General features: G+C 43.8%; 1 protein-coding gene across 3 annotated transcripts in view; it reads left to right on the plus strand.

The window, feature by feature from the left end:
• large1 (LARGE xylosyl- and glucuronyltransferase 1) overlaps positions 1-18,396 on the plus strand; it is a 498,409-nt gene that overhangs the window by 44,102 nt on the left and 435,911 nt on the right. For 2 of the 3 annotated variants that reach the window (XM_072552482.1, XM_072552480.1), the window contains exon 2: positions 14,547-14,678. The gene's annotated coding sequence lies outside the window, so the exon portion shown is untranslated. Of the gene's footprint in view, positions 1-11,621; positions 11,641-14,546; positions 14,679-18,396 lie in introns of those variants that run through there. The other variant, XM_072552481.1, reaches the window with a different exon arrangement.

An 18,396-nucleotide genomic window follows, 5' to 3' on the forward strand; every position in this document is an offset into this window, starting at 1 on the left:
CTCCTGTACTCAATACTCTGACTGATAAAGGAAAGTATACCAAACACATTCTTCACTATCCTATCTAACTGCGACTCCACTTTCAAGGAGCTATGAACCTGCACTCCAAGGTCTCTTTGTTCAGCAACACTCCCTAGGACCTTACCATTAAGTGTATTACTCCTGCTAAGATTTGCTTTCCCAAAATGCAACACCTCACATTTATCTGAATTAAACTCCATCTGCCACTTCTCAGCCCATTGGCCCATCTGATCAAGATCCCACTGTAATCTGAGGTAACCCTCTTCGCTGTCCACTACACCCCCAATTTTGGTGTCATTTGCAAACTTACTAACTATAAGGGTCTCATCTAAATCATTTATGTAAATGATGGAAAGTAAAGGATCTACTGGTCACAGGCCTCCAGTCTGAAAAACAATCTTCTGTCTTCTATCTTTTGAGTCAGTTCTGTATTCAAATGGCTAGTTCTCCCTGTATTCTGAGATCTAACCTTGCTAACCAGTCTCCCACGGGGAACCTTATCAAATGCCTTACTGAAGTCCACATAGATCACATCCACCATTCTGCCCTCATCAACCTTCTTTGTTACTTAATGAAGTTTGTGAGACATGACGTCCCACGCATAAAGCCATGTTGACTATCCCTAATCAGTCCTTGCCTTTCCAAATATATGTACATCCTGTCCCTTAGGATCCCCTACTTTGTTTTTTGTTTTGTTTGCTTCAGATTTCCAGCATCTGCAGTTATTTATTTTTTTGTTTTAGCTCAAAGTGCAATGAACGATGGGTAATAAATGTTGGCCCAGCTAGTGATGGTCACATCCCATCAGGTGTAACCTCACCTCTGGAATGAGTCACTTAGACAAATATCATTTCTGGTTTCCTCAGATTTCATAGGCAATATTATCATAGAATCATAAATTCCTTACAGTGTGGAAGCAGGCCCTTTGGCCCATTAAGTCCACACTGACTCTCTAAACAGCATCCCACGCAGATGTGTCCCCTTACTCTATCCCTTAGCATTTCCCATGGGCAGATTTCCCATAATCTGCACGTCCTCGGGCTGTGGGAGGAAACTGGTGCACCCAGAGGAAATCCGTGCAGGCATGAGGAGAATGTGCAAATGTCACACAGGGAGGATGTGCAAACTCCACACAGGCGGTTTCTGGGGGTGGAATCAAACTGGTGTCCCTGATGCTGTGACGCAGCACTGCTAACCACTGAGCCACCGTGCCACCATATTGGATTGTGAACAAGTGATACACCCTTAAATGATGTTACATCAACTTATCAATAATGCAAATTATTGGAAACCTATTAATACTAAGCAATTAAAGAACAAACACTCCTCGCAAAATATCGAGAAAGCCAGTGTTTTTAAATTACAGATATTGCTGTGCTACAAATGTGGTTCAAGCCTTTTTGCTTTTTTATGTAAACGCCTAAAATTGCTCAATGTAATGAAAATAGACTCCATTCCTAAATCCTGGCTTTTTTTTAGGGCTTTTAAAGCCATTTAGTTCACGAAGACCAGTTTCTTACAAGTAGCTGCATTAAGTGGTGATTTGTCCCACCAGCAGAAACTCAAAATGAGCTATTTAAAGGATAGCCAAGAGACAATCCTCGAACATTACTTCAAACGAAATGTGGAACTCTTTAACAGTTAATGATGTTAGCAAAGTCTTTCTTGCCTATTGAACATCAACTTCTTCTTATTTCCTTCCTTCCTTCAAATTCAGATACACTTAAGGCACGCTTACCTTGATGCTGCCTGTGCTCAGTGACATTTCTTAATCAGAAAGAGCCAATGTCAAACTGGTGCTCAGGACTTTGGGCAACTTTTACTGTATTATCCACAAGCATCATTGCTAATCACAGAGGCTGACAGTGATTTATCAGAATGCTAACTGTTGTTGTGTCGTGGACTTAACCATATGTTACCTCAATTATTGGATTCTCCCATTGACTGACAACATTCATTTTGTAGAAACTGCCATCGGAAACCTTTTAAATCTTATTAATTTTGAAATTATTTTTTTCTGTCATCGTCTTCAAACTGAAGCTGACAGAGTATTGACAGCATCAATTATTGGGGGGAATGACCGAGCACAAAAGTAAACAATCACAAGATTAACAGTGACAAGAAGAGAAATATTGGCATCATTATCAAATTTCATCTGTAATGTCTTGGATGCAAAAGAAAAGTGCTCCAATTCACCGCCATTTTCACCTTGTCAGCTTTGAGCTTTAAGGTGAACCTATTAATATTTAAGCAGGCATTTGAAATGGGTAACAGTATAAACCTCAGTCTGTTTGGATAACTCTTCTCAGGTCTGTGTTGGATCTGAATGATTCTGACAGTGGGTGGTAATAGGTGGTAATTTGATAACATTGTGAGCCATGCCCTGGAAATGTGCCTCAGCAGCCCAGGCTGGTGTTATAGAAGCTACCCCTCTGAAGCAATAGGCCGTCGATTTGAGGGTGGTATTTTTTAATCTGTTCTCTGGTCAGTTTTCTCCGATCTTAGCGATGGCTCAATTGGTAGTATCTTGCCTCTAACTCAAAAGCTTTGGTTCAAGATTCACTCTGGGGTATGAGCACCGGAGCCAAGGTTCACATTGCAGTACAGTACGGAAAGATTGCCCAGCTGCTGGGGGTGACATCTTTTTGAAATATCAAACAATGTCTCCAACCATCTGGTTGGGTGGACGCACCCAGTTCCACAGCAGAGAAGGGTTGGTGAGTTATCCCCAGCGGGCCTTGGCCAATCTTTATTCCATAACTGCCATCTGAAAACGTGACCTTTTGATCATGAGCACCTTTTTGTGGGAACTTGCTATGTGCTGATTGGCCGCTGTGTTTCCTACATCCTAAATCTTTTCTGAACCCTTTCACAACATCCAATAAGAAGGAGACCAGAATTACACACAATATTCCAACAGTGACCTAACCAATGTCCTGTACAGCTGCAACATGACCTCCCAACTCCTGTACTCAATACTCTGACCCATAAAGGAAAACATACCAAACACCATCTTCACTATCCTATCTACCTTGACTCTACTTTCAAGGAGCTATGAACCTGCACTCCAAGGTCTCTTTGTTCAGCAACACTCTCTAGGACCTTACTATTAAGTGTATAAGTCCTGCTCTGACATTTATCTAAATTAAACTCCATCTGCCACTTCTCAGCGCATTGGTCCATCTGATCAAGATCCCGTTGTAATCTGAGGTGACCCTCTTTGCTGTCCACTACACCTTTAATTTTGGTGTCATCTACAAACTTACTAACTGTACCTCTTAAGATAAATTTTTTTTAATGTAAACATAGAACAGTCCAGACACATCAGCCCTCTTTGTGCCAGCCTTTCATCCTAACAGTCCTGTTCTGCTAAAAATGTGTATGGCCTTACCACCCAGACTCCCTTCTCCTCTTCCAACAATTATTGGAACTCTTGTATAAGGGTTTTCACTAACCTCTGCATTTTGGTGTATCAATGGTATGAAAGAACCTATGGATATCATTTGCACTTTGCGACCACTGTCTATAATTCACCAAGCAACAGCACTTTACCTCAACACCACTTATTTAATGGGTCCTGCATATTGGAGCTTGTTCTCATCAACAGAGTTTGTGGCAGTCTCGCTGTGCCTGACCCCGAGTCACCTTGGTTACAGTAGTGACCGTCTAAGGCAGTGCCTTATATTGGGGCAACCGATTGTTAGCAGTCTCTCACTGACTATGTGCAGAGCCACCTCCCTGTAACAAGGTTCTAAATTTGTGAGTAGCGGCAGTAGTGAGTTTGATTTCTGCACCTTGGAAGGGCAGGAGGAGGCCATTCACATATACCTGAGTGGCTACTGTCATAAAATGCAGTCTGTAGCTTTCTGTATGTTAATCCACACAACGTATACTTCAGAGATCTGGGTTCTTCTTTGTTAGAAGCTTATTTACAACATTAATTACATGGCAGCAATATCATATATGTGCACACAGTCTGTGTTCTGTGCCTTGTAATACAGTACATTACACACACACCCAATTGGCTAAGCATACTAGACTGACTCCATTACAGACAGAGGGACTAAGGGTATGAAGCTGTAACATTTATACTGGAATGTTGCTTGTTGTGATGTTACACAATTCTCTTAAAGTTGTAGGCCAGTCTAGTCATAAATCAACATCTTGCTCTAGAGAAGGCATTTGGCTGGTACAATTGCAGCCTTTAAAAGGCATCTGGATGGGTACATGAATAGGAAGGGTTTGGAGAGCTATGGATCAAGTGCTGGCAAATGGGACTAGATTGGGTTGGGATATCTGGTTGGCATGGGCGAGTTGGACCGAAGGGTCTGTTTCCGTGCTGTACATCCCTGTGACTCTATGGTGAACAGTTGGCATGCCTGGCAATCTACATGTGTCCCTGTTTCAGTTCAAAACTGGCCCTCCTACGGCCAGCAGTGATGACTTATCTTTGTAACGCCTAGTTTTGATAAAATTGGTCCACCATCCAACTAGTTACATTTTAACCCAATTATAAGTACCGGATATATGAAATGAGCCAAGCCTTCCTTTTGGTTAGACCTTAGAGTATTATGGTCGCTACATTACAGGGAGGATGCGGAGGCTTTGAAGAGGGTTCAGCAGAAGTTTACCAGGTTGCTGCCTGGATTAGAGGGAATGAGCTATAAGGAGAGGCTACACAAACTCTGGTTGTTTTCTCTGGAGCAGCGGAGGCCTGAGGGGAGACTTTTAGAAGTCTTTTAAAATTGAGATGCACAGATAGGGTTATGATTTGGGGATGCCGGTGTTGGACTGGGGTGTTAAAATCTCGCAACACCAGGTTATAGTCCAACAGGTTTAATTGGAAGCACACTAACTTTCGGAGCGCTGTTTCATCAGGTGACAACCACCTGACGAAGGAGCGATGCTCCGAAAGCTCGTATGCTTCCAATTAAACAGATAGGGTTGATGGTCAGAATCTTTTCCCCAGAGTTGACATGCCCAATACTAGGGGGGGCATGCATTTAAGGTGAGGGGGGGGGGAAAGTTGAAAGTAAATGGAAGAGGCAGATTTTTCTTTTAGACAGTGATACGAGTTTGGAACACACTGCCAGGGATGGTGGAGCACTGAAGGACTCTTACATAAGTACATGAATATGCAAGAAATGGAGGGATATAGACCAAAGGCAGGCAGATGGGATTAGTTTACTTCGGCATAGTGTTCGGCACAACATGGTGGGCCGAGGGACCTGTTCCTGTGCTGTTCTATGTTCTGTGTTCCATTAAACGTGCAAGAGGCCAGAGTGAGAGGAGAGCTGGGAAGCTGTTGGGGTTTGAGTTGATTTAGAGAGAGAGTGGGAGGTGGGCAAAGCCATGGATGGATTTGAAAACAACACTGAGAATTTCGAGATGATAGAAGGGAAAGGCCAACCAGCAGTACATTGGAAAGCTGGCAGCATATGGGTAAGGGTATCAGCAGCAGGAGGGACAGGACTGGTCGATGTCAGTGAAGAGTTCTTCAATATCAAGAGAGAGGGGATAACGAGGCAGTTCGAGAACATGGGTTGGCAGCAGAAGGCAGGGCCACCAGTGGTGGAGCGATTATCATCAAGAAAGAAGAGGAGACTGGAATTAGGAAAGTGTATATTTACTTGTGTTTGTGAGGTTCCCAACATTGAACGAAATAGATTTAATTTTAATAAAGCTCTCAGCATGACGAAGAAACAATTTGAGGAAGAAAGGTTAAGCCAGTGAGACATAATGAAAATAGCCTGCAAACCACCCATCTGTCTTAGGAAGGCTGTACTGTCCTATACTGTTGAGTTGTGAACCTGTGAATCATTTTCAGTGCTTTATCTGAGTCCCCACCTTTTGGCTTGTCGTAAGATCTGGCATTGGACTCTTGAGTGTCCGACAGGATTTTTACTGCATAGTCCATATATAACAACATATGAGAACTAGGAGCAGGAGTAGATGCATCTGGCCCTTCGAGCCTGCTTCACTATTCAGTAAGATCACGGCTGGTCTTTGTGGACTCAGCTCCACTTACCCACCCTTTCACCATAACCCTTAATTCCTTTACTATTCAAAAAAAAAAGTTCTGACATGAAATAAAGCGCACACTGCAAAACAACAAAGGCAATTCCAGGATAAGCAGAAAAGAAGAGGTGAAAGGAACGTTTGGTAAATTTAATAATAAGATCAAAAAAATGTAGCAGAGAAATTCGTAAGAAGTCGAAAAAAAAACTTGAGTGGCCCACAGGAGAAGCTGTCAGGCAGCACAGAAGAAAATAGTTTGACTTCTTAAAGTTGAATAATGAATAAGGAGGCAGTTCAAATGAACAAAGCAAGTCCGAATGGAGGAATAGCAGGTGGTATATGTTCGTCTCCAGTTCGGGCTTTCCAGACAAGTGTGGCACTGGGAATGGTGAGGTGTGGATGGAAGAGGGGGGGCAATTGGAGAAGGTTTGGCTGTAGCCAGGAGCACATTGAGCAAAATTGATGGAACTTCAAGCAGAGGAGAAGGGTTGCATTTAAACTGCCTGAGCTTGGAGCAGAAGGCAAGGCCCACATAAGGCAATATTTGGGCAGGTGAAAAGATTGACCTTAAGTGCCTTAGAAGTGGTTATTGAGGTTTATAGAGGAAATCTCACAGTGCATTGCATAAAGCAGCCTGTGATGGAGTGACTATAATCAGGGGACGGTGAAGAGGTTGGAATTAGAATAGCTGACTGCTTCGAGAAGGTGACACAGATAGCGATGGGCAAGAGGCCATTTGAAATTTCAAAGTGGAATCTTTGCTCAGCTGGGAGCCAGGGGTGATGGTTGGATGTGAATTTTGCCCCAGGTACATTTGGTGCGAGCAGAAGGTTAGGTCAGTGCACCATGGGAAGCAGTACACTACTGCCCCAAGAGGCAAAGGAAGAGAACTGTGTTTTAGAAAGGAAGGGTTTCAGGCAAAGCTCTTTAAGTAGGAGCACAGAGCAGAGGTTTTGTGCAGAGGCTTACTTTACAGGCTTCCCGCTGCTGACTGTTTCAGTGAGGAATATGGCAGTTTGACCTCCGCGTTCAGTTCTCTGACGAGTATTCCTTCTGATGGAGCTCTGGGGTGGGAGCCTGTGTAGGTTCAACCATTTTGAATGCAATCTTGGCCACTCCGGATCTCTGTGCTTCTGATGTTTTGTAGCCAAATCCTTCCAGTCTGTACTTCAGTCTAGTAGAAGGCAGAATGTTGGAGTCCCAGTGGTAATGAATGAGGGTTTCAACAGGAGGGAAGTGGGTAGATATTATGGAGAGAGAACGCAATGGTCTGTGAAGCTGGAAGGTCTTATCGAACCCCTATAAAGCAGCACTGGAATAAGTGACCATAACAGGCCACCAGGAAAAAGAGAACCTGTGAGGTCAGCGAGAAACAAAGATGCTGGAGCTGCCTCAGGGTAGACGGTGGTAATGTTGGAGATCCAGGAGGTCATTCAAGGTCATGATGTTGTCATGTAATGTATATCATAAGATCAGAAGTGGGGATGTTCGGGACCATTTGTTCTTCCTCCGATACTAAAACAGCCTGTGCCGAAATGCAGTAAGGCCTGGACAGCATTCCGATTTTGGGCTGAAAAGTAATGCCACATAAGTACTAGGCAAATGATCTTCTCTACCAAGAGAAAATCTAAATAGTGCTCCTTCCTATTCACCATCTCTGAATCCCCCACTGTCAGCATCCTCAGGATTACCCTTGACCAAGAACTGGATTGGACTAGCCATTTAAGTACAGCGGCTACAAGAAGAGGTCAGAGGCTAGGAATACTGCAGAGAATAACTGGCTTCCTGGCTCTCCAAACCTATCCACTATCTACAACACACTAAGTCAGGAGTGTGATGGAACACTCCCCAGTTGCCTGGATGGGTGAAGCTGCAACAACACTCAAGGACAAAGCTATTCGCACGATTGTCCCCACCTCCACAAACATTAGTTCCCTCCACCACCGACCCTCAGTAACAGCCGTCTGTATTATCTACAAGGTACATGCTAAAATTTGCCAAGGCTCCTCCAATAGCACCTACCAAACCCACGACCACATCCCATCTAGGAGGACCAAGGCAGCAGATACATGGGAACACCATCACCTGCAAGCTGCGCTCGAAGCCACTCACCATCTTGTCTTTTTAGAATACTGCGTACAGTTCTGGTTGCCCTTCTGTAAGAAGGATGTTGTGAAACTTGGAAAGGGTTCAGAAAAGATTAATGTGGATGTTGCCAGGGTTGGAGGTTTGAACTGTAGGCAGAGGCTGAATAGGTTGGGGCTATATTCCCTGGCCTGTCAGAGGTTGACAGGTGACCTTGTGGAGACTTACAAAATCATGAGGGGCACGGACAGTGTAAATAGACAAGGTCTTTATACTCGGGTGGGGAAATCCAAAATTAGAGGGCTTTGGTTTAAGGTGAGGGGGGAAAGATTTAGAAAGGTTCTGAAGGGGAACCTTTTCCATGGAGATGGTGGGGCGTGTGTATGGAATGAGCTGCCGGAGGAAGTGGTGGAGGCTGGGACAATTACAACATATAAAAGGCATCTGGATGAATCTATGATACAAAGGGTTTAGAGGGATATGGGCCAAGCGCTGGCAAATGGGACTAGATCAGATTGGGATGTCTGGTTGGCATGGACAAGTTGGACCGTAGGCTCTTTGACTCTGATTTGGAAATATATTGCCCGTCCTTTGTCGCTGTGTTAAAATCCTAGGATTTCTTCCCTAATGGCATTGTGGATCTACCTACAGTGCGGGGAGTGCAGCGATTCAAGAAGGCAGCTCACTCCCACCTTCTCAAGGGCACCTAGGGGCAGGCAATAAATGCTGTGCCAGCCAGTGATGCCAGTGTCCCATGAGTAAATTTAAAAAATCCATGTCAAGAGATCTTGCTCTGTTTGCAGCTTTGTGGCAGATGAAGGCACTAAATAAAATTCAAATTTCCGAAAGTAAATACCTTCCTTGTCTCAGAGAACCCTGTAGCTATTCTTTAACAGCACAATGTCAGAAAGCTGACTGCCTTAAAGAGTGAAGGCACCTCTGTCTGTGGCATTACCTCAGGGCTGAGGGGTGGTTACTGTAATTCTCTGCTTGAGTCCACACAGTGGATGTGTGCCCATGTCCTTCTGGCTTCAAGGGTAAGTCAATTTGCTGACACCATAGGCAGCATGGTGGCTCAGTGGTTATCAGTGCTGGCTCACAGTGCAGGGACCTGGGTTTGATTCCAGCCTCTGGTGACTGTGCAAACTCCACACATTCTCCCCATATCTGCGTGGGTTTTCTCCAGTTTCCTCTGTCAATCCAAAGATGTGCCGGTTAGGTGATTTGGCCGTGCTAAGTTGATCACGGTATCTTGGAATATGCAGGCCGGGTGGATTAGCCATGGGAAATGCAGGATTACAGGGGGAGGGTCAGAGTTATTGCTATTCTTCGGAGGTCAATGCAGATTCAATGGGCTGAATGGCCTTTATCTGCACCATAGGGATTCTGTAGTTTTACATTATGATTCTACCACAGCCTGGATTAATCAAAGCTGTGAATTCCAGCATTTAAGTGTAAGTTACATTTTACAAAAACTTACCACTTGCCCGATGATCTGGAGCCTCTGACAGATTCACGTCGAAGCATTGCTGATGACACAATGGTGCCTGATGCATGTCATTGTTTTTGACCACGTGTTGGCTGTTGTAGGAAGTAGTGGGTCTACAAAAGTGGGAGAGGACGTCACCATCTCTGTTCAGACCCAGTCTGAGTTTAGAAGACTGAGAGGGGATCTGATTGAGACATATAAGATTATGAAAGGATTGGACACTCTCTGGCAGCAGGAAACATATTTCCGCTGATGGGTGAGTGCCAAACCAGAGGACACATCTTAAAAATACAGGGTAGACCATTTAGGACAGAGATGAGGAGAAACTTCTTCACCCAGAGAGTGGTGGCTGTGTGGAATGCTCTGCCCCAGAGGGCAGTGGAAGCCCAGTCTCTGGATTTATTTAAGAAAGAGTTGGATAGAGCTCTAAAGGATAGTGGAATCGAGGGTTATGGCGATAAGGCAGGAAGAGGATACTGATTAAAGATGATCAGCCATGATCATATTGAATGGTGGTACAGGCTCGAAGGGCTGAACGGCCTACTCCTGCCCCTAGTCTATTGTCAGTCATGGTCACTCTATAAGGAAGTTACTCTGTCCATATTTATGGACGGAGTGCAGTAAATCACCCAATGTGGCTTTTTTGTTTTGGCCATCCATTTGGAGACAAAAGTGATTGAAATGCAGTTGTCTTGTACAGTTATTAAACAATGGCCTGCTTCATCAGGAAACAGCTGGCATCTTACTGCTGACAAACTCCTTTTGATCTGTGCTCGGCTTTGTAGGGAGGCTTCTTAACAAACAACACAGACATCGGAGATCAGTCAACACAGACACCTGAGAGACTGTGAGAGAGGTGACAGCATGTATGTACATAATTGGGACAGAGAGCAAAGCAAATTTATCTTTCCCTGTTAAGTCAGATTTCACAGTGTGCCCATTTTAAAAATAATTTGTAAATGCATGAGCTACTGGGCAATAATTCAGAAATCCATCTGAAGCAGTTTGAGAAATCAGAAAAAAACACTGTTACAAAGTGTTTTTCACAAACACCTAGATGTCTTGCAGCCAATGAAACAATCCTCTGATGTCGGAAATAGGGCAGACCGTTTGGTTGTGGGAGCTTGCTGTAAACAGCCATGTGCTAATGACCTGAGGATCTACTCATGAGACATCGATTTGACAGACACGTTATGGTTGGGACTCTGGGGATAACTAACCTGCTTTTCTTCAAAACTTTTTTATGCTGTACAACGTGGAAACAGGCCCTTCGGTCCAACCAGTCCATGCCGACCATGTGCACAAACTAAACTAGTCCCACCCATCCCTCCAAACCTTTCCTACTCATGTACTTATCCAAATGTCTTCTAAACATTTGTAACTGACAGTTCATTCCACCCTTTGCAAAAGAAAAATGTTCCTCATGTCCCTTTCAAATCTTCCTCTTCTCTCTTTGTAAAAATGTGCCTCCTTGTTTTGAACTCTCTCTCACTCATCCCCAACCCAACCCCCCCCCCCCCCCTCTCACCTCCCCACCCATCACAGGGAAAAGAACCTTGTCATTCACCTTATCTCTGCCCCTTATGATTTTTATAAACTTCTATAAGATGATCCCTCAACTTCCAACGCTTCGGTGATAAAAGTCCAGCCTATTTTTAAAAAATAACTCCAACCTGCCAGTCTCGGCACCATTCTGGTAAATCTGCTCTTCGCCTTTTCCAGTTTAATAATATCTTTCTTATAGCAGGGTGATCAGAACTGGACACAGTATTCCACAAGAGGCCTCACCAATGTCCTGTACAACCTTAACTTGACATCCCAACTGCTATACTCTGTAGCCTGAGCAATGAAGGCAAGTGTGCTAAATGCTGCCTTAACCATGCTGTTTACCTCAAGCAGGCAGAAGAGACATTGAAAAGACAGTGCCTCCAACAGTCCTGCTTTGGAGTGACCGCCTCGAATTTTGTGCCCCCTCCCTGGAATGGGACTTGCAATCTCTCAACTGCTTTCAAGTACTTGAGTCACGGGTGAGATCTTGCACTCGACTTTTTCTCCAAGAACCATAAATGAAAGGCCAGCTTTGTTAAACGTTGCCATGATGCTGTCGGATTGGCACTCAAAATCCAAGTGGCTTAGTGGGGACTTTTCTAGGACAAAGCCTGGTCTGGGCCCACATGTGATTCAGATTGCACACTGATTGTGGTCACTTCAACCACTTCAGAGAGAAGCATGCTCGGAACCAGGGTTAAGGATAAAATGACTTCAGTGAGGACAACTAAGGGTGGGCAGTGAGATCCATTTAGTGTCGCTAGCATCCCAAGGAAGAACATTTAAAAAGAACATGATGCTATATAGTGGGATTGGAGTCCTTGATTTTCTAACTAAACTGTTTCTCGCTGTTCCTAAGACTCTGTGTGCTGAAACTGTTAATATTGTCATAATGTTCAAGATTACAATGTTCAAAATCCTTTTCCCATTCAGCAGGAATACAGAGTAATCAAAGGGAGTAATTTTGGAGCCAGCTAGTGTTTACAGGATGGAAAGAGACCCTTCAGCCCATCATGTCCAGCCCTAAACTTGTGAGAGAGTATCAACATCCACTAGGAAGGGTATTTTGCAAACTTGTTTTTCTCCTAGATGTCAACAGGACAATTTTTCTAGCTTTGAGTCTAGCAGTAGCTTTCGTACGTTAGACAGGGATGTTTCTGAAAGAGCCACTTATCTGTTGTTAGCTGTCCAGCTCTGGAGTCAGATTTGCCTGAGAGAGTTTCCCATGAAGGGGGTTGGCTTTGCTGCTTATGTTGAGAATGTGTCTAAGAAGAAAGAAAACTTTTCTCACATTGTTTGGCTGAGTTGTTTGAAGCTCTTTTTTAGATGAGCTTATATTGCAACAGTGTACACTGTAAACTCGCTCCTTTCAGTGATGGGGTTGGTAGGTTGGTTAATGTGAAAGTGAGGGGGGGGGGGTGCTTAGGAAAGCGTGTAATGATATAGTATAGAAATTGTGAAAATACCAAGAAACATATTTGTGACCAGACAATGGATCAAGAAGTAAATAGGCTAAGTTATGACATTTAGCACTTCAAATATTGAAATATGCGATAATGCTACTAACTGGTGTGCATTGACTGATGTTACTAACTGATCATCGAATCTGCCCATTCAGTGTGAAGCCATTATCACCAAGTCCAAGTAAACATGGATAGATATAAATGATTAACTGAGAGTGTGACTGTGAGAGTTGCAGTGTGCAATTAATAAGCTTCAAGTGAGACTTAAGATTAGAATACTTCAGGGTCACTAACCTTAATAACAAGAATAACCGTTTAAAATTTAGTCTGAGTTGCAGTATCTTGAGAGCCGCAGTGCTGTTGCTGAAATTCAATTATACAAATGAAAGAGGGCATTTGGTTTTTGAAAACCTTGAAGTGTTTCAGATTAAAAATTTGCAAATTGACACCTTCTAACAAGTGCAATGTTAATGGAAACATTTAAAACAAAGTAAATCATTTCTGAACATTTTCTTTCATGGGCCTTGGCCAGCATTAATTGCCCATTCCCAGTTACCATGGATGAGCTACCTTTTTGTACCACTGTGGTCTGTGTGCTGTAGGTTGACCCACAATGCTGAGAGGGGGAGAGTTCCAGCACTGTGACTCATCAATACTGAAGGAATGGTGATGTATTTCCAAGTCAGGATGGTGAGTGGCTTGGAGGGGAACTCTTAGGCAGGGACGTTCCCACATAACTGCCGTCCTTCTACTTCTCGATGGTAGCGGTCATGGGTTTGGAATGTCTTGCTGAAGGGGACTTGGCAGTGCATGCTGCGCACTGCTGACATAATGTGCTGGTGTTGGAAAGAGTGACTATTAATGCTTATAAATGAATAGCCAACAAAATGGGCTGCTTTGTCTTGGATGGTGTCAAGCCTATTGTGTAGTTGGGTCTGCACTCATCCAGGCAAGTGGGGAGTATTCAGTCACACTCCTGACTTGCCCCCTCGCTGCTGGTGGGTAGACTTTGTTATGTCTCACAGTCAGTATGTCATTAGATTTTTAACAGCCACAATATCTTGGTATATTTTTGAGAGAAATGCTCATTATATCATCACTGTGTTGTAGCACGTGACCTGAGGGTATAAAGATCTGAGACGCTGTCTTAAATTGGTATCAGTTGAAGCGTGACTCCTATTGAGTAGCATGCTTTTCTGCTGTCCTAGCTCAGACACTTGTGTGTCTGTGAATTAACAATGTGTATCTGAGTGAGATGTAATAAATGTCGATTGGATCTTTTTAATGCTAAATTATCGGGATCTAGTTTCTTATTTTAGAAAGGATAAGATTAGCATGACTGCATCAGATAAAATGTTTTTCTGGAAGCAAATCCTTCTTCAGGCATTGAGGAGTCAGGAGGTGTGTTACTTGCTGTAGAATTCCCATGCACTGATCTGTCTTGTAGCCACAGTATTTATATGACCAGTCCAGTTCAGCTCCTGGTCACTCCTAATCCTCAGGAATTTAGTCGTGATAATGCATCTGATCATCAGGGGTGGAAGATTAGATTTTCTCCTTGGGAAATGGTCATTGCTTAGAATTTGGGTGGCGTGAATATGATTTGTTACTTATCAGCCCAAGTCTGAACCCATTGTCCTGGTTAAATGGACTTGCGGCAATAAATATATCTTGTCATTTTTGTGAATGTTGTGTCCTTTTAAGTGTCAGCTGTACATGCATCCCGTGAATGTCAAATGTGAAAGTGAACAGTGTATGCAGATTTCCATTATAATTGGACCTTCAGTGGGTCACCTAGTGTCTGTCAGCATTGGAACCTGATGAGAGCAGGACTTATGGCTCTCTAACTGATCATCAATATGTTAATAATATAAAGGCTACATTGCATGTTAATCAAAGTAATTATAAATCTACCTTCTCAGCTTGGCGAATTACCTCTAGGAAAAGTCGAAGCGTAAAACGACCCTTTGTATCCAACCAACGTCCGCATCATCCAACTTGGTCCTGACGATCCATCATTTCAGGAACAATATACTTTGCAAAAGAAAACCAAGGTACGATAATGTTATTAATCTGTGTTTACGTCTGCCAAGCTACAAATGATATGTCTGTTTTTTTTTGTCCACAATCTTTTTACCCTGCTGTTTTTTTTTTGTAAACCCATTATGGATGTTTTCATCCACTTTTTACCGTGGCAAACTGCGCTGGAAAATTGGATATGATAACAAGCTGTTTTGTAATATAGCTTTCATTACCAGACACACACATGACGCTGAGCTTATAGGTCGCTTCTTCAGATCTCTCTGTGGTTTAGTTTCTGAATCCTGATCTGCATTTCGCTTCTGAATTAAAAGCGACCATCCTTTCTCCAGCACTTTCTTGGCAACGGTTTGAAATGCCTACAGATTGAGCCCCCCCCCCGATGGGCAGCCTCCCCTCTCCCCTCCATCCACCACATTCTGCACTGCTCCCTTTTAAACAAAAGAGCCATCCTGCTGGCTGAAATGGCCAAAGTGCTGTTGAAAGCTGGCCAGTGTTAGAGGTGAAATCCAGATGATGATGCAATATTTACTTCAGACATGTCAAAGCAGACTGGCGATGAGGTCTCGTTTACAGCTCTGTTTGAAATGATGCCAGTGATAATGCCATTTTACCCTGACCTTGATAGATTTGTGTTGCCTTTCACCTTTTAACATATTTGGGCTGGCATGGTGGCACAGTGGTTAGCACTGCCTCACAGTGCCAGAGACCGGAGATCGATTCCAGCCTCTGGCGACTATCTGATTGTGTTGAGTTTGTACATTCTTCCCATGTCTGTGCGGGTTTCCTCTGGCTGTTTCAGTTTCCTTCCACTGTCCAAACATGTGCGGGTTAGGAGGATTGGCCATGCTAAATTGTCCCGTAGTGTTCCAAGGATGTGCAGGCTAGGTGGATCAGCCATGGGAAATACTGGAACAGGGTAAGAGCTTAGATCCGGTGGGATGCTCTTTGGAGGATCCGTGTGGACTTGATGGGCTGAATGGCCTGCTCCCAAATGTTGGGATTCTGTGATTCTGTATCCGATAGAAGGGAAAGGCACACTGGGTCATGGTGAAGTGTGGCTGGAAATGGTCGCCTTTTTGTGGCGAACCATATGCCTTAATAAATGAGGTATAGTGTACAAGTGGTCACTGGAGTGCATGAATTCCCCCCTCCCTCCCGAGACAAAGGGTAGACCACAAGAATTCTTTGTAGCAGCACCTCTCAGTCGGGCAATCCTGAAATGATTGTCCTCCATGTACCTGCATCTCCTCAACCAGTGGAGAAAGTGAGGACTGCAGATGCTGGAGATCAGAGCTGAAAAATGTGTTTCCAACCGCCCCGTGGCTGAACATTTTGACTCCCCCTCCCACTCCACCAAGGACATGCAGGTCCTTGGCTGCCTCCATCGCCAGACCATGACAACACGATGCCTGGAGGAAGAGCAACTCATTTTCCGCCTAGGAACCCTCCAACCACAAGGGATGAATGCAGATTTCTCCACCTTCCTCATTTCCCCTCCCCCGACCTTTTCTCCGTCCCAACCCTCTGACTCAGCACCGCCTTCTTGACCTGCAATCATCTTCTCGACCTCTCCACCCCCAATCCCTCTCTGGCCTATCACCCTCACCTTAACCTCCTTCCACCTATCGCATTTCCAACACCCCTCCCCCAAGTCCCTCCTCCCTACCTTTTATCTTAGCCTGCTTGGCACATCCTCCTCATTCCTGAAGAAGGGCTCATGCCCGAAACGTCAATTCTCCTGCTCCTTTGGTGCTGCCTGACCTGCTGCGCTTTTCCAGCAACACCTTTTTCTCCTCAACCAGTGGTATGGTGCTCCCATTAGACTTGTACACCAGAACTGGCCATGCCCCTGGCTTAACTGTTCCAGTATACTGCAACATTGGCATTTTCCTGACCAAATGTAAAATTGCCAACATGTTAACAATGCTAGTCTTTGTGTAGAGAGCCGAATTCCAAAACTTGTGGATGTTATAAAATCAGGGAGTATTGTGAACTGTGACTTAACTGCATTAACTTGATTACTGCTACTGTTAGAGTACTGAGCGCAGAGCCCCCTGTTTCTCAGGGTACTGTTTTGGCTGAGATGTTAAACTGCGGCCATATCAGCAATTTGTAGGCGACTGTAAAATACCACATTGCCGTCACTTTGAAACAAAGAAGCGGGAGACATTCACTTTGTTAGCCAAACTTTTGAGCATTGCTGAGTAAAGAGATTGTGGAAGCATTTAGTCTTGAGTGTATCAGGACACAATTGCAAGAATGCCAAATCTGGAAGGGAGCAACAATTTATAGTGCATGAGAAGAGGTGCTAATTTGGTTGGCAAGTGGAATCTGCTCCGATGATTTTTTTTTTTCTGTGGTTTAAAATGACGACAGAGGGTGGTGACGCTAACCAGTGCATTTGAAACAAATACACATGACAGTAAATCAAATCAAAGATGTTGCCATGGACCAAACTGGATCAGGGAACAGTAACTGCTAGGTTTTCATCTAAACTAGTACAGTATGAGGCAGTTCAACATGAAGTTGCAGTGTGAAATGCAACAGGGCATGACACTTCCCTACAGTTCTTATTTGATTCTAAAAGATATAATGTCAGAACATGTTTACAAAACCTACATGTGAGTATTTGAAGCTTCTTGCATGTGCAAACAAGCCATGCAGCAAGTCCAACTGATGATCTAGTGGAATTTTAAACAAATTCTTGGCAGTTACCTGTTTCCTGGTGCACTCTCCATGGCAACGTTGCTACCATTGGAATCCATTTGCTAACCAATCAACACCTCTTTTTCTTTTGCGGTATAAATTGTGTTCCTTTTCAGATTTGGCTTCCTTGCAATTCTGCCCAGACGTTGGCAAAACTCATTCCTGCAATTTTACCCATACAAAAAAAAACTGGCTTTTTACATCAACACTTGAGAGTAGGAGAGTCCTATCTCATGTCCTGGAAAGTACATACCTCTTTCCTAACATCATTGCAACAGCCAACGGTCCTTTATCACATTGTTATCTTGCTACACTGGAGTTTGCAGTGTGAGAGTTGGCTGCTATGTTTCCTGTGTAACTGTGACTATATCTTTTCTGTAAAGCACTTTGTGGCATGCTGTGGTCATGACCAATGCCACAGGAATGCAAATTTTCTATCGTTTTGACTTGTCTACAAGAGCAGTTGACAGTGACCCAACTAATGAAAGGAGAATAATCAGAGACTTACCAAAGTAGCTGCTTTTTCATTACTGTGCCTGTACACGAACAGGAACACAAGCATGTTATACGTACGCACACTGAATGCCATCCCTCCTTCCATGCACACCACACAGAATGAGCCATGCTTTCATGCCCCTCACCCAGTATAAACTTCCCATCCTACACCCGCTGCCCCCAACACCCCATTCCTGTATTGCCTACTCTGCCTGTTTACAGGCTGTCCAGTAGTAAAGCTTCCCAAGTCCTTTCAGCACTGCATTTCAAAAAGAAGCATCCTGTATTTGAGCACTTTTGAACTCATTAGCAGTGGTTTGAATTCCTCTTCAACTAAACTGAATGGGAAAGTCAAGCGCAAGGATAAAGTGTGGCGTATTTTGACCTGAAGAAGGTTTCACTTGCTGTCTCATTCTGAATATAAGTTTCTGTGTGTAGACCCATCCCCGCTAGGAAAAATGGTTGAAGAGGTTTCGCATGAGAACTCAGAAGCTAGCAGATACAAAAGACATCGGTCTCCTTTTATAT

The sequence above is a fragment of the Chiloscyllium punctatum genome, chromosome 32 (genome assembly GCF_047496795.1).
Source record: "Chiloscyllium punctatum isolate Juve2018m chromosome 32, sChiPun1.3, whole genome shotgun sequence".
Classification (NCBI taxonomy): domain Eukaryota; kingdom Metazoa; phylum Chordata; class Chondrichthyes; order Orectolobiformes; family Hemiscylliidae; genus Chiloscyllium; species Chiloscyllium punctatum.